The 16,722-nt window shown below is 40.3% G+C and overlaps 1 pseudogene across 1 annotated transcript in view; it reads left to right on the top strand.

Annotated features, from left to right (window-relative positions):
• The window catches only part of LOC308610764 (centrosomal protein of 78 kDa-like), a 425,259-nt pseudogene extending 412,886 nt beyond the window's left edge, over positions 1–12,373 (top strand). The window contains exons 14-19 of the transcript in view: positions 6,290–6,367; positions 7,815–7,981; positions 9,041–9,212; positions 9,535–9,582; positions 10,121–10,602; positions 10,810–12,373. The product of the transcript in view is annotated as a centrosomal protein of 78 kDa-like (transcript). The remainder of the gene's footprint in view (positions 1–6,289; positions 6,368–7,814; positions 7,982–9,040; positions 9,213–9,534; positions 9,583–10,120; positions 10,603–10,809) is intronic.
• Positions 12,374–16,722: the final 4,349 nt, after the last annotated feature.

The raw sequence follows: 16,722 nt of genomic DNA, 5'->3' as shown, positions 1-16,722 counted from the left end.
CATAAAGCTGAAGCACACTGAACTATGGTTGATTTTTAACCTACTATTGGTGAGGAAGGGAAGAATCCACTTCAACTTGACACTATAGATGTCCCCCTTTTCAGTGACACACAGGGGTAATGACCACCTATCTAATTTGTTGTCCAAACCGGAACTTGTCCAAACTCCTTACACTTCAATAGTGTAAGGAGGCACTCTAATGCTGTAACATCAGGACAACAGGTATAAACTGGAACAGCCCAAGGCGGCTTGGGGTATGTGGTCACCCTGCACAAGGGCAGTGACACTGGCACAGTATGGAACGAGGTATAGTCTATACACAGAGACACAGTACATATGCAGTGGGCAATATTAATTTCATTGTAATAATGGCAATACTGTCTTGGTTTGCAGCTTTTATTGCCAACTTGCATGTAATCACAAATAACTAAAGTAAACTATACTTAGTATGTATTAGTATTAACTTGGTATGTACTGAAATGTATTGTGTACTAGTATGTACTTAGCATATATTAGGCTCTAAGTGTTTTTGCATATATTAACTCATTTAATCCTCTGAATAGCCTTATGAGGTTGGTGCTAATATCATTCCCACTTTTGAGAGCAGGAAGCTAAGTCAGGGAAGGAACTTGCCCAGGCTGTACCTAATTTAAGGTTGGATCGAGGCTTTGAGTTTAGGCTCTCTGCCTGTTCTCTTAAACCTTACTCCGTACTGACTCTCAAGTAACAGAAGACTTAACTGCACATAGAACAGAATATAAATTTCAACTTTGACAACGTAACAGCTGGGTTTGGAAGGTAGACAGGAGGTAGAAAAAAGGGAAGATGGTAAGAATGTCCTCATTTTACAAAGCGTGATGTTGAGAGAGCTTCTAGTTGATCAACAATGTAGGTTTTTAAGTATATGACTACAAGTCAAAGAGATCATGAGCAGTGGAATAACTCATGATGACATAACTTTACTGAGCAGTGTGGACATAGGAAAGAGTGTAGAGGAACTAAACCCTTACTTATTAGTAAGTTAGAAAGTGAACTGATAACGCCTCCAATTTAGTGAGAAAATAGTCATGGAAGAGTATTACTTGGACATGGAGAAGAATTCAAAATAACAATAGTTGGACCTCCCTGATGACGCAGTGGTTAAGAAACTGCCTGCCAAGGCAGGGGACACGGGTTCGAGCCCTGGTCCGGGAAGATCCCACATGCCACGGAGCAGCGAAGCCCGTGCACCAGAACTACGGAGCCTGTGCTCTAGAGCCCGTGAGCCACAACTACTGAGCCCATGTGCCACAACTACTGAAGCCTGCGCGCCTAGATCCTGTGCTTCATAACAAGAGAAGCCACCGCAATGAAGAGTAGCCCCCACTCGCCGCAACTAGAGAAAACCTGCACGCAGCAACGAAGACCCAATACAGCCAAAAGTAAATAATAATAAAAAATAACAATATTTGATGTAAACCTCATAAAAAAGGAAATCCATACAGCCAGTAAACACAGAAAAGTGTACGACTTCATGAAGTAATAAGTGAAAAGTGAGTCAAAACCAAGGAAACTACATGTCAATCAGATTGACAAATACATAAATAAAAAGTCTGGTAGTATCAGGTATTGTAGACCTGAAGTACTATGGGAATCTTCTACCCTCTTTATACTGGAGTATAAATCGACACAACTACTTTGGAAAGCATTTAGCACTCTCCATCAACTGAAGGTATATAAATAGCCTGTGAGCCAGCAGCCCTCACCCCCGCCCTGTGTAAATGCACCAGAATAACGGGTACAGCAGGATTCCTGTCCATGATTTGCATTAGCACAAACTGAAAGCAAACCAAATGTCCATTAAGAGTCAAAAATTAAATAAATGATGTGTATTTGTACAGTGGGAAAACTATCCAGCAATAAAATTGAATGAACTAGAGCTACAGGCAGCAATGTGGATGAATTTTTTAAACCAACGTTGAGAGAAAGAAATAAGATAGAAAAGACTTCATATACTATGATCCTGTACATAAAGTTAGATGTTGACACAACTAAACTCTTTTGTTAGGGATGCATGCAGGTTAAAGGAAATGACTGTCAAGAAGTGAGGTTGGTGTTTAACCGGGAAGAGGGAAGGAGCTTGTGATGAGAAAAGGATATGGGGGGTTTTTGCGATGCTGACAAGTATCAATACTTTCAGCTTCGAGTAGTGCTTATGTAAGTATTCTCTTTTTCTTTGTCACATTGACAGTTTTGTTCTGTGCACTTCTCAGTACACATATCGTATTTTACAATTAAAAACTGCATAAAGAATCGGTCGCTTCTTGAGTGCTGGATGTGGGAGTGGGATGAGACCGTTTCATTTGAAGCCCTTCACTACTGTTTGCATTCGCATGTTCATTCATTCAGCATTAATTGCACATATTCTATGTACCAAGCACTCTTCTAATTTTATATGTGTTTTAACTCATGTAATTCTCACAAGAGCTCTGTAATATGGGAGCTTATCTCCATTTTATAGATGAGGAAGTTGAGGCCTAGAGTTATAGAACTTGTCCAAGGTTATGTAGCTAATGGGTAGTGCCAGGCCCATTTGCCTCAGAGAATCTGAATATTTACAATATAATCTAAAAGAGAAATTTAATGACTAATTATAAGCAAAAAAATTGCACATTAAAGAAGATGACAAGTTTTCATCTATCCAGTTAGAGAAAAACACACAGTCTGTCTTTCACACACGTACATCTTATATGTACGTGTGTGGCGGGGATTTTCCTTATTAAGCAATTATTTATTGACCGTCTACGTTGTGCTAGGCACAGGTGCTGGGGATAAACACTTAATAAAATACACCCCCTATCTTCAAATAACTTGCACTCTAAGTGAGGAAGTAAGCCAACAGTTATAGTAGAGGTTATATACCAAGTGATACATCGCTGATGGCAGTGTAAAATCTCAGAAATCTTTTGGAAAGAAGTCTGGAGATAGGTAGCTCAGAGCCTTAAAAATGTTCATTTGCTTTGATCTCAAACTCATTTTTATGGATTTATTGTAAGAATGTTATTCTCAATATGGAAAAAAGCCTTCATGCATAAAAACGGTTATTTTGTCTGATAATACTGAAAAGTTGGAAAGAATTTAAATGTGTAAAATGGTTAACCAGTAAACCCACTCAGTGGAATATTTTGTAGCCCGCACAAAAAAATCAAGGTTATGAATCCCCTGATTATATGAGAAATGATTGATTTCAATGTTAAATGGAGAAAAGTTGAACATAAAATTTGATATCCAATATGATGGGAGCTTTGCCCCAGAAAAATCACCCTAGCCGGTGTACAGAAGGGTGGAATGGAGAGCAGATGGAAGGAAGGAAAATTATTCCAAAGCCTTATCATTAGTCTTACTTAAGTAATAGAATATCAAGCAATTTTACTTTCTAACTTTTTTGGTTCCATATGTCCATGTAAGGGACATGAATTCTGAATACTTTGTAGGAGGAGGGTACACTTTTTCACAAAAATTGAACACTGTGTTCTAATTCCCTCCATTAGAGGGAGAAACTGTTGCATGTAATTGCACTTTGATGTGCTATTTAGAACCAGTCAGGAATTTTAGTCTACTTTCCTCTGACCGTGCTGAGGGTTTTTTGTTTTTTTGTTTATTTGTTTAGAATTTCTTTGAAATCAGTTTTAGAAGATTGACTAAACCATTATATTAAAAGTAGAGGAATTTTGCAATTTTTTCCCCTTTTTCCCCATTGAAAACTTGACTGGCTTTAGTAATGAAACATTAAAGAATTTGAAGTTCTTAGACTGTCAATTTTTTAAACATGTTCTGAATATAAAAATATATGTTCATTGAGCAAATGTTTGAAAACAATGAATAACTTCTTGAAGGAAATAAAAGCCACCTCTGCATGTACACACACCTAATCTGTTCTTTTGTCTTAAAAAAGTATCAGAAATATTTTGCCATGTCACTAACTACTCTTCTACATCAGAGAATTTGATTAAGCTTATGCATCATCTCCCAGGAAAAACGCACAGATATATTTTGAATGTAGCACTCCTGAAGCCCATTCATGAACTCTGGTTGAGACCTCTTGTCATTCTTAGTGGCTTCATAGAGCATTCCTTCAGACGATGAGCTGTTTTTATTTAAACCAGTCCCAATTCGGAGGCTCTTAGCTTTCTTCTAGGGTTTGGTTATCAACAATCTTATGACATCATGTTGGTAGATAAATCTTTGCCCACATCTTTGATTTCCTTAGGGTAAACTCCTGATGTAGGATTGTTGTTAGGTACCAAAAGCTACTCTCCAGAAAGTGATACCAGCTCCTCTCCCAATGATGGCAGGTAATAGAGTTCCTCATTCTTTAAGTGATTGTTCAAAGCAGTTAACATGTATAAATATACCTTACTGTTTTCATAAGTATAGGTATTATGATTGTTTATCACTGCATAAGAAACCACCCCAAAACAGTGGCCTATAACAATGACAATCATTTATTTTGTTCACGAACCTGGAGGTTGAGTAGAATATTAATTCTTTTACTACACTCTTACTGACTGAAAACAATACCTATTTGACTAGCTCAGAGTTCTGTAGGTCAGAAGTCCAGGCACAGCGTGACTGGGCTTCCTGCTCAGATACACACGGGAACATGTGGGTTCCCTCCTGAGAGTGTTAAAGCACGTGAAATTTAAGTGTAAGATATTGAGCCCCAAACGTTGGACGTTCACCATAGTTTGTGTGGGCCACAGAGCTGAAATCAAGATGTCAGTCTGGCTGTGTTAGCGTCCAGAGGCTCTGGGAAAGAATGCCTACAGGCTTCTTCCGGCTTGTTGGCATAATTCAGATTCTGGAGTTGCAGGACAGAGGTCCCCATTTCCTTGCTGGCTGTCAGTCGGGGGAGAGTTTCAGCTCCTAGAGGCCTCTCGCTTGCCTTCTCTGCCGCAGCATTGGACTTCTTCAGAGCCAGCAATGGAGAGTCTCCCTCTTGTCCATTTTGTACTTCAATTCAGGAAGAGTTCAGGTCCTTTTCGTGGGGTGCCTGAGTAGGCCACATCCACCTAAAGTAATCTCCCTATCTTAAAAGATCAACTGATTTTGAACCTTAATTCCATGTGCAAAATCCCTTCACTACAGCACCTACATTTAGAGTTTGATTGGATAAGTGGAAGGTTTGTGTACTTCAGTAAGTGGTCATCTTGGAGGCTCTGTCAGAATTCTGCCTATTGCAAGCAGTGTCCCCACTTCAAGGACCGAAGTGTCTTAGCTCCTAAAACTCCTAAGATAGTTTATCAGTGTTCATTTTATTTCAGTGACCTTGGTGAAGGGAAGACTACCACCGCCGTGAGCAGGAATGGCAGCCAGCTTCCTGAGTCCACAGTGTGGCTCTGCTACTTAGTGGTGTGACCTTGGCTGTGCTGCTCTACTTACTCTACTTCTCTGCCTCTGTTTCCCTCATCTGTAAAATAACATGGAGTTAGTGATCGTTCTTTCCTCGTAGGGTTTTTTGTTTTATAAATTTATTTTTGGCCGCGTTGGGTCTTCGTTGCTGCTCGCCAGCTTTCTCCAGTTGCGTCGAGCGGGGGGCTACTCTTCGTTGCGGTGCGGTGGCTTCTCTTATTGCGGAGCACAGGCTCTAGGCGCACAGGCTTCAGGAGTTGTGGCACGTGGGTTCTAGAGCGTAGGCTCGGTAGTCGTGACGCACAGGCTTAGTTGCTCTGCGGCATGTGGGTTCTTCCTGGACTAGGGCTCGAACCCGTGTCCCCTGCACTGGCAGGCGGATTCTTAACCACTGTGCCAGTAGGGAAGCCCCCTCTTAGGGTTTTGATGATTCGATTATTTAATACCCAGGGAACTCCAGGAACAGTGCTTGACTGTAAATTGCTTTAAAAGTGATTACTTTTTTAAAACATGCTTTTGAATCTGCAATTATGCAATTCAGGTATGCTAAGCAGGTTCGTTAATAGGACTTCCTGCTATAAAGAGACCCACAAATAAAAATAGAATTTTTCTTTCTTGGTCGTAACTTCTTATTTCTGACTTACTATGTTATATGCATATGCCTTTTATGGTGGGCTGCCACAAATTTATGTTGGAAAGAGTGGAATTTAAATAAATCTTTGCAAATTTGATAGATTTTGATCATTCATTTCACTGGCATGGTATAATATGACCAGTAGCAGACTAAAATCTGAGTTCACTTCTGGCTCTGCCCCTAAATCCTGATGAGACCAATAGCTGGAAAGGCTTTTGGATATTATACTATGAATTACTTATAATATTGACTCTGTTTGTTTAGGAAACCCTGGAGGAGTGCCTAAAGCAGTTAAAGGAGGAAAGAGTAATAAGACTGAAGGCTGATAGACGAGTCAGTGAGGTAAACACGTTTCATCTGCTTTTGAGAGTGTTTTGGTTTTATTTTGATTTGATTTGAAGCCATATACACATATTTTGTAAGCTTTAAAACTGTAATATGTTGCAACTCGGTGGTATCATATGGACTTTTGCACTTACTGGTATTTAGTGATCATATGATCTATATTCCAGAAAGCATGTTTTTAAAGATGTGAAAATCTGGTTTTGTGTATGTGTGTGTGTGTGTGTGCTTTTATATGACATTAGCTTATTTCCTGTTCATGATTCTTTGATTCAAGAAGGCACTTTCTGTGCATGTATTGTATATACAGTAACATAAAAGACATGATGAGACTCTCCTGGCAATGAATTAGGAAAGTGAATCATTTAAATAAATTTAAGATATTGGAAAACTTCTAAGAATGCAATGAAAGATAAAAATATATACTATGAGAATTACATTAGGTAATGTGCATGAAAGCAGGGCATAATCTAAAAAGTTCTATCTAAATATAATTTATCACAGGGTGAGTGTAGGGAGGAATTTTTGAAAGTGCATCCAGTGGATTGGCAGACACTCATTCAATAAATGTTGAGTACCTGCTCATGTAAGGCAAAAGGGGCATCATGAACATTAACGGCCTTTCTGAGAAATACGAGAGTTGAGCTTACAGGGGGTTTTAAGTGCGTAGATGCTGAGCGGAAGGGGAAGAGTGCACGGGGGTGAATATGTTCAAGAAGCCAAAGAAAATATTGGTGATCGTACATTTAATAAATTGGGTTGGGTATGATTTAGGACTTTTAAACGTAAGCATTAGATATTTTACTCACTAAAGTTAATTCTTAACATTCATCAGAGTTGTAATATGTTTTGTTCAAATCAGATTCTATAATTCACTTTCTAATTTAAGGGAAACTTAAAGCAGGTCATTTTCTAATGTGGAATGAGGCTCCATTATGAATTGAACCAGTTAGAAATGTGATCTTTTGTGAAAGATCATTAATAAAACGGTAACTTGGGTTTATTTATATACCACCTAAGTGTTATATAGGAAACTTTGTTGGGTGCCTGTGGGCTTTGGTTATTATGTGATATGGTCTCTGTCTTTACTGGCGGAGGGTTACATTAATTATAAAATAATTACATTTTGAGTGTTTTAGTTTTGTTCCTTGAAACTAGGCAAGACTACTTTTTCTTTGTTTGTTGTTTTTTGGGTTTTTTTTTGCGGTATGTGAGCCTCTTACTGTTGTGGTCTCTCCCGTTGCGGAGCACAGGCTCAGCGGCCATGGCTCACGGGCCCAGCCGCTACGCAGCATGTGGGATCTTCCCAGAGTGGGGCACGAACCCGTGTCCCCTGCATCGGCAGGCGGACTCGCAACCACTGCGCCACCAGGGAAGCCCAAGGCAAGACTACTTTTGATGACAATGAGAAAAAATCATGTCAGACGTTTTCAGTCTTCTTGTATAGCTGGAACATGAAAATGCCCAGTTAAGAAACACAACTTTCTCTTTGTCTGAAGCCCTTCATGCCCACTCATTGACAAGCATGATCCTGGATGATGAAGGTGTTTGGGGCAGCACTGAGAATTCTTTTCAGAAGTTCCATGCTTTCCTGGTTCTCCTTAAAGATGCTGGGTTAGTTCATTTCTCTTCATGGCATTCTTCTCTTTGCGACTCTAATGGTAGTTTGCTGAGGAACTGGAGCAATTTTCATCACTTACGTGGCTATATTTAGCCAAATTTAGTGTAATTATAGGTAATATAGTTGACATTTTAAAATGAGGAATTAAATTTTTTAAGAAATGCAAATAGGGAAGCCTGCTTTGGTAGAGTGGGGAGCCCATTATAAAAGAGTAACCTGTAGACAGAGTAATTAGTGGGTATAGTTGTTTTGTAAAGACTAAATTAAAGGCAGTTTTCATTGAAAATAGTCGGGAATGCATAAGAATTTTCCTATCTTTCACTTCTTTTGCTTGTTTGATAAGTTTGAATTAAAGTTATCTTTGCCTTAGACATAAAAATGATTATTAATCTGCAGGGGAGATATAGGTCAGTGGTTCTCAACCGGGAGCAATTTTGCTGAAAGAGGGAAGTGGAGATTGATAGTTGATGGAGTGGTGTTTTGTCAGTGAATGAATTGGTGTTGGTGTTGGGAAGGAAGGAACAAACACATTCTTGGAAACTGGAGGAAAGGTGGTAAAGAAGTGTAGGAATGGAGGTGTGCCAGGCAGTGGACAGGGTGCATGGAACATATTGAAGCTTCTAGTGAGACAGTGGGATGTCTCCTAGAGGATGAATCTGGAAATGGCTGAGGATTTGGGGGAGAGAGAGGCTTGTAGTCTGGAGTAGGATGTTAGCTTTTAAGATTTTAGAAGTAGGGCTTCCCTGGTGGCGGGGTGGTTGAGAGTCCGCCTGCCGATGCAGGGGCTATGGTTTGTGCCCAGGTCTGGGAGGATCCCGCATGGCGCGGAGCGGCTGGGCCCGTGACCACAGCCGCTGAGCCTGCGCGTCCGGAGCCTGTGCTCCGCAATGGGAGAGGCCACAGGAGTGAGAGGCCCGTGTACCGCAAAAAAAAAAAAAAAAAAAAAAAAAAGATTTTAGAAGTATTTCATGATTGTAAGTCTGGGGAAATCTAAACTGCTCTTCTGTGATTATAATAACCTTTGTCTTTTCTCCTTTCCTCCTCTCGTCTAGGCTTGGGCAGTTGGCCACAATGGCTGGTATAGATCAGTCAGATTTTCATTTACTAGGTCGTCCCCAGATGAATTCTCCTGTTAGTAGTCCACCTAAAGAAGAAAAGAAGGCACTTGAAGAAGGAAAATCAGAATCAAAACAGGGTGCCCCATAACAAATGCAAAATAGCCAAGTAAATGGACAGAACAGCACTTAATGATTCTAAGAGTGATTAGCAAAAAGGAAATGACCAAGTCAGCGAGAAAACAATAACGATCAGTCTCTAATAATTCACATGCTCGGGAGCTAGAAGACTCTGGAGTCCTTTCCAAATCTGAGATTAGTAAATGTGGGCCCATTTCATGATACTGTACTTTTGTAAATAAGGAGACTGGAAGTTCTTGAGAAAATTTATGAGTTAAAGCAAACTATCCTTAATGAAGAAAGAAGACATTAGAGAAAATATTCCAGATTTTAAATTGTATAAATGTCTGTTCTGTTCATATTTTATCTAGGTTTCTATTTGTATGCAGTCAGCTTACAATGAAGGAACACTAATGAAGGTACACATACTGATACAATTTTTAAAATAAGTAGTCCAGACATAGCTAATAGGTAACATATTAGAGTGAATCACCTGGTTATGGGAATGGGAGGGGAAAACCTGTCAGCTTTTCCTCCAGCCTTACTTGGAGCCCCCATCAGCCCATCTCAGAGTGGTCTTGGGAACTGACAGCTTGAGAACACAGTCTGGTCACAAACTATATACGGTTTACATGTGCCTGGAGGATAGAAAAGACATTAATTATCCTACAGAATAGGGTTTTATTTTTAGTGAGGGAAAGGAAATGGGTAATAACTACCCCAATCACCAAAGTCTGAAAACGTAGCGGACATAGCCTTGGATATAGCTAGGTTAAGCTGAGAATCACTTGGCAAGATATAATTACAAAAAAAACTGGCTTTGAAATCTTCTGATTAATCAATTGACTGTGTTAATAATAAGATTACAGAGTAACATTGAAGTTTTGAACTCTACTTTTTAATGGTTGGCTTTGTTCATCACTGAATTTTTGTCTTGTCTTTTGTCTTCCCCTCCACTTTCAGAAAATTACAGGTGATGCTAGGATTCCTTTGCCTCTCGACTCCTTCCGTGTCCCAGCGTCTACTCAGGAGGCCTTAGAAACTTCCAAAGACAACCTGGGGGTCCCAGTCACAGAGCAGCGGCAGGAGTCTTTTGAAAATTTCATTGCTAGAACATGTTCTCCTTCAGCAGACGTCATTTCTGGAACTGGAAGTCAAAGAAAAGAAGAGGAATTATCTAGAAATAGCAGGTCTTCTTCAGAGAAAATGAGCAAAGCAGGTAAATAGACCAAAAACTACTCTGCTAAGAAACAACCTGGGAAGGACCTGCATTCCTGCTCTGACTCACCTGTAAAGCAGAAAAGCAAAGGAATTGGGCAAAATAATTCTTTGGTTAATAAACCAATTAAAAGTGAGTCTTCGAAAAAACACATTTCTGTTAAGAAAGAGAGTAGAATAGTGACTGTGTCATCAAAGACAACTAAAAGGGGGCTTCCCTGGTGGCGCAGTGGTTGAGAGTCCGCCTGCCGATGCAGGGGACACGGGTTCGTGCCCCTATCCCGGAGGATCCCACGTGCCGCGGCCAGCCATGGCCGCGGAGCCTGTGTGTCCGGAGCCTGTGCTCCGCAACGGGAGAGGCCGCAGCAGTGAGAGGCCCGCGTACAGCAAAAAAAAAAAAAAAAAAAGACAACTAAAAGTAAACTCAGTCTACTAGAACAGTCTGAAAGTGATACTCTTGGATCTGATTGTGAATTTCAAGAAAGCATCCATACTCTATCACACCTAACGTAGGTCTAAATCTTTTAAAATTATGTTTTTGCCTTCAAATTTTCATAAATTACTTATGTTTTTATTATAGCATATGGTGTTTTCAGTTACTTGACTGGAAGCCATTAGAGAAAGATTTTTTTATCTATACTTTTTTATTATAATGAAAGTTTTGGTGTACTTTTCCTTGTAACACTTTGCACCATTCATTCAGCTAGTGTTTACTGAGGGCTTCATATGTACAGTACTTTTCTGGGTGCTGTTGCTTTCAGCAGTGAACAAAATAAAGCCTTTACTCTCCTGGAACTAGCACTCTGTGGTGGCAGAAAACATAAACAACAAAGCAGGCTAAGGGTTAAAAAGAGATGGGAATAATAAATGGAATAATTTTACCATTTGGTTAAACATCAAACTATTATATAAATCACACGGCCAGAAGCCATTGACATATTTTAATTCATAATAACCAGAGAGCCTCAAACATTTACCAAGGCACTTAACCGTGTTCATGGATTACAGCAACGCTCTGAGGTAGGGAACTCTTACCATCCCCATTTTATAGATGAACAGTCTGAGGAGACATTATGTGAGTTGCCCAGAATTACACAGCTATAAGTAAGTGGGAAGTTGCAATGTGACCCGAACCCATGCTCTTTTTTTTTTTTTTAAATGTATGGACTTTATTATCTTTCATTTGTTTCTGATTTATGTGAATTTTTTCTTTAAAGATTTTTTCTGATGTCAACCATTTTTAAAGTGTTTATTGCATTTGTTACAGTATTGCTTCTGTTTTATATTTTGTTTTTTTGGCCTCAAGGCATGTGGGATCTTAGCTCCCCGACCAGGGATTGAACCCTCACCCCCTCCACTGGAAGGCAAGAGTCTTAACCACTGGACCACCAGGGAAGTTCCCCTTATGTGACTATTTTTCTGGCAATTTTTTTAAATTTTATTTTTTATTGACATACACTTGAATGACAGTGTTGTGTTAATTACTGCTGTACAGGAAAGTGACTCAGTTACACATTTATGTACATTCTTTTTCATATTCTTTTCCATTACGGTTTATCACAGGATATAGAATATAGTTCCCTGTGCTCTACAGTAGGAACTTTTTGGGTTTTTTTTAAATACATGCACTTTTTAAAAATAAATGCATGTATGTATTTATTTTTGGCTGTGTTTGGCCTTTGTTGCTGCACGTGGGCTTCCTCTAGTTGAGGTGCACATGCTTCTCATTGTGGTGGCTTCTCTTGTTGCAGAGCACGGGCTCTAGGTGCCTGGACTTCAGTAGTTGTGACATCCGGCTTAGTTGCTCTCTGGCATGTGGGATCTTCCCGGACCAGGGCTTGAACCCATGTCCCCTGCATTGGCAGGCGTATTCTTAACCACTGCGCCACCAGGGAAGTCCCATGTAGGACCTTTTTGTTTATCCATCCTGTATATACACCAGTTTGCATCTGCTAATCCCAAACTCCCAATCCAACCCTCTCCCACCCCCTCCTCCTTGGCAACCGCCAGTCTATTCTCTATGTCCCTGTTTATGTTTCTGTTCACACATAGGCTGTAACCACGCTCTTAATTACTTTGTTATCCTGTTCCCTTGTTAAGAAGGGTTTAAGGAAGGCACTGAGAGAGAAGCCAGTGACCACTAGAAGTGCAAAAACAGTGGGGCTGTCAGAAAGCACACCTGTCTCCTTCCCCCATCGTGAGCAGAATTTTTAAATGGCAGAGTATGTAAGAGTATGTGATGACACATCTCTGGATTAAATTATGTCTCCCTGGTAAAACATGTACACGTAAGTCTTTAGTTCAATCAGAGTGAAAGGTGAGATCAGAGAAAAGCTGGAGTGTCAGATTTCTTGTAGAAGGTCCTGCCTGATTGTTACTAAGAGGGCTACTACAGTACTAGTTAGTTCATTAGTCATGGGTTGAGTGTTAGAGGAGTGAAACAATTGAGCAAGATGTAGTGTTGGCCCTCTAGCAGTGGAGTGAGAGGGGAAGACGCACAGCAGATGTCTCATCCTGCACGTGACCTGCTGTGACGGGCATATTCAGGGCGTTTAGTCAGTGTTTGTGGAAGAGGAGGGGGAGCCGTGAGGCAAAGAAAAGTCATCAAAAGGGGCAGTCCCTAAGCTAAGTCTTAAAGGACTCGTGAGAAACTGGTGAGTCAGCCGGTGAAAGCAAGGATACTCAAGGCAGAGTGGACAGCGGAAGTCCAGAGCCGTGAGTGTGCGAGGGGTGTGTTACAGAGCCACAGGCACAGGCTCTGGAGGATCAGTGCAGTGTCCCCAGGCAGCGGCAAGTGCCCCTAAAGGAGGCAGCGAGGAGGAGGAGAGCAGGTCTTAACCAACCATGTGCGTGGAGCTGGTTTCCTCAGAAAATAGCTAAGAATGGAAAGGACAAGTTCGGGTGGCATTTTAGACCACTGACGTCAGTATGGATGAGGAATCTGAAGAAGCCTGGAGATAATTATGCCCCACTCTTCTGAGGAGCAGTGCTTTATATTTTCAAGTGGGATTTTCACGCTGCCACCTCCTCTCCTGTCCCTACTGAAAGGTTTATAGGCCGGCAGAAGGGAGAACCTGGCTTAAGTAAAGTTAATCAGGTTCCTTTACTGTACAGCTTCTCGGGGCTGCTGTAGGCTAATGTTCATTCTGGATCGTCACAGCAGGCGTATGGTACACAGCCATCCTCAAAGCTATTTGACCCTAGAGTCCTTTTTTAATAGAATGTCTAACAACTGGTTCCACCGAAGAGCAATTTCGTAACTTCTAGACCAGGTAATAGCAAGAAGAAAGGGGTCTGAAATAAGGTATAAATGAAGGGAGGAAATAAGTTCTAATTGTATTTAGGAAATTACCAGCAAGACTTGACCTTGGGAAGTAAGGAAGAAGTAGGAGGCGGAGGCTGAACCCCCATCTGTGTGACTAAGGTTGGGTGGTGGTATCATTGAGTTTGGAAATAGGGGATAAAGAACTGAAGTGGGGAAAAGACTTTAGTTCTGGACATGTAGAATTTTGAAGCACCTGTAGAATTCAGAAGACAAACTGGTAGATAACTGGACATGCACGTGAAGACATGGAAAGATAAAAATTTGAATGTCCTCAGCACATAGCAGCAGTCATTAAAATCATGAAAATGGATGAGATGTCAGAGAACTGTGAGTCCTGACAACGTTTCAGTGATAAGCAGAGAAAGAATTCTGGGAAGGAGAGAGGTGACAGAGATTCAAGAAGGAGGAAGGAGATGCCAGCGTCGTCCTTCAGAGACTGTGAGTGTCCATTGGATTCGGGCAGTTAGGTCCCCAGTGACCTCAGAGCAGTGCAGGGAAGTGGTGGACAAAAAGCCAGATGGCAATAAACTGAGGGTGTAGGGCTGCCTGGCGGGGCCAGGCGGGGCTACTGAGGACAGTGGGAAGAGGCTGCTCTCAAGGAGTTTGGATGAAAAGAGAAAGTAATCAGCAAAAAAGAATTTTTTAGAATGAGAAGGACTTCTATTTTATATGTTGAAATGAAGGAACCAATAAAGGAGATCCTGAAGATGTAGATAATAATTTAGAGAATTGGGGAAACACGGACATATGAATAAGAAAAAAACACCTTGCACAGTATATAAAAATCACTTGTATCCTTCGAGCTGGATGGATACTGGTAAGTTTGGGAGGAAATAAAGGTAAGAAGAGATAGAAGTTAAAGAACTTTATACTGATAGCCTCAGTTTTCTTTGACCAGATTTTTCAGAGACACATATATACACATACATAATTACCGTTTGAAAATTCTTTCATAGTTACATGTTTTATTAATCATGTCTGAGAAAAGTCACTGATTTTCATTTTGTACAGCATTATCTTGTAAGGACAAGATACAGTGACAACTTCCATGCTTTTTGCATATCAGAGCTGACACTGAAAGTATCTGCATAATTGAATTTTCACTTCTTATTTGTAATAAGTTTATCCTTAGGAGGATACTTTCATAGTGTTTGATCACAGATGAGTTTGGGCATTGCTATCACTCAATAATGTTAAGCATCTGTCAGGTTCTCTCCTACACTATATATTCATATTTTGTCCGTTAAGCAAATATTTGTTGGCGGCCTGTGGGAATAAGATACACCTAGGTCCTCTTTCCTTGGTATATTCACAAAAGCCTCTGAAACTAAATTTCCACGTCAGGCCATACTAAGGCCTGGCATAATAAGTTTTCGTTGTTAACAGTTTTTTTGTGTTTGTGGGGGTTTTTTGTTTTTATTTTTTTGAAGCAAGGATAAGACACTGTCTTAACTCAGTAGTTGTCCATTCATTAACAAGTCAAAGAAGACATTGATGAAGCATGGTATTTTGAATATCCTTTCCACAGAATAGGTAATGGGCCATCCTGAAACTCTGGTGAGATGCTTATCATTTTCAGATTTTGGAGTGGCTGAGAAAACCCTATTACACCTTGAATTATCACTAGAAACATGAATTCAGCCAAATAAAAACAGTGCCTCTGCCTACTGAGGTGGTCAATTTCCATCTCAACAAAAGTGACCATTTCTCCTTTAGATTAAAATCAAGGGCTTCCCTGGTGGCGCAGTGGTTGAGAGTCCGCCTGCCGATGCAGGGGACACGGGTTCGTGCCCCGGTCTGGGAAGATCCCACATGCCGCGGAGCGGCTAGGCCCGTGAGCCATGGCTGCTGAGCCTGCGCATCCGGAGCCTGTGCTCTGCAAGGGGAGAGGCCACAACAGTGAGAGGCCCGCCTACCGAAAAAAAAAAAAAAAAAAAAAAAAAAAAAATCAAGAAAATCCCCTCTGTCCAGGATGCAATAATGGGGTGCCCGAAAGAGGAAAACTGAAGCTATTCCCCCTTTACACCTGAACAGTGAATTCATTCTGATATCAAATATTTGTTATGATTCTGTTACGACCAGGTGCTTTATTATTTAGAGATCAAGTTACTGTTCATTCTTGGTAAGTAAGAAAAATCCACGTTTTAGGACTCTGAATAGTAACTTTATATATATTATATATATATATATATAAAATAAATATGTATATTATATGTAATATATATTCCATCTATTGAACAAAATTGTAACTTCCATCATCTCTTACGAATGATGAACTGTATTCACTCTTTGGAAAGGGCTTATAGGGAATTAAAGTCTCCATATACTTTTTATATAAGACCGTGGAAACCAAATTCTCAACTGGGAGCAAACTTAGGTTTTGCTATGAAGGTTTATGCTTGCCTGGCCTTAGAGGGGTAGGCCAGGAACTCAAGTTTTTTTCCTCTAAGTTACTTTCATTGATGCCACCCTGAAAAAATTTGGAGGGAGTATTTTTGAAATAGCTTTATCTCAGTAACCCTTTAAAAAGGCTTCAGGGTATGGGGAACATAACTGTCAAAATGTTCAAGCAACTCTTGTTGATTTAAGTGTAATTGATCAGGAGCAATACAGGAAGGAGCTGGGTACAAAAGACAAAAGACAAAAGGCGTGAGGCTATTTCATGTATTGTTTTTGGCTTATTGTACAAAACAGAGAAAGTCATACACTCGCGCAGCCAAGGTCCCCTACTGTTCTCTCCTTTTAGTAGATATAAAAGAGAGCTCGTTTCTCAATAGCAGCATTCTATCCTTAAGTGGGTACACAGTGATATTCTGATGGTCTCTGGAGCAGAGAATAATTCCGTGGCAGCTCTGACCTCCAGTCACCGGGTTCTCTGTAACTTAGTCTTTCATGGCCAAGGACTATAATCATTATTTCGATTTATATTTAGCATCTCAAAATGGAAAGGATTCCATGGACAACAAAACAGGAAGTGATTTCATGAAGTGTTTTAGTATGGATAAAACAATAAACT

The sequence above is a fragment of the Mesoplodon bidens genome, assembly GCF_964165515.1.
Source record: "Mesoplodon bidens genome assembly, contig: HAP1_SCAFFOLD_178, whole genome shotgun sequence".
Lineage (NCBI taxonomy): Eukaryota > Metazoa > Chordata > Mammalia > Artiodactyla > Ziphiidae > Mesoplodon > Mesoplodon bidens.
The sequence above is the reverse complement of the archived record's forward strand: the minus strand, read 5'-3'. Positions and strand labels throughout refer to the sequence as shown.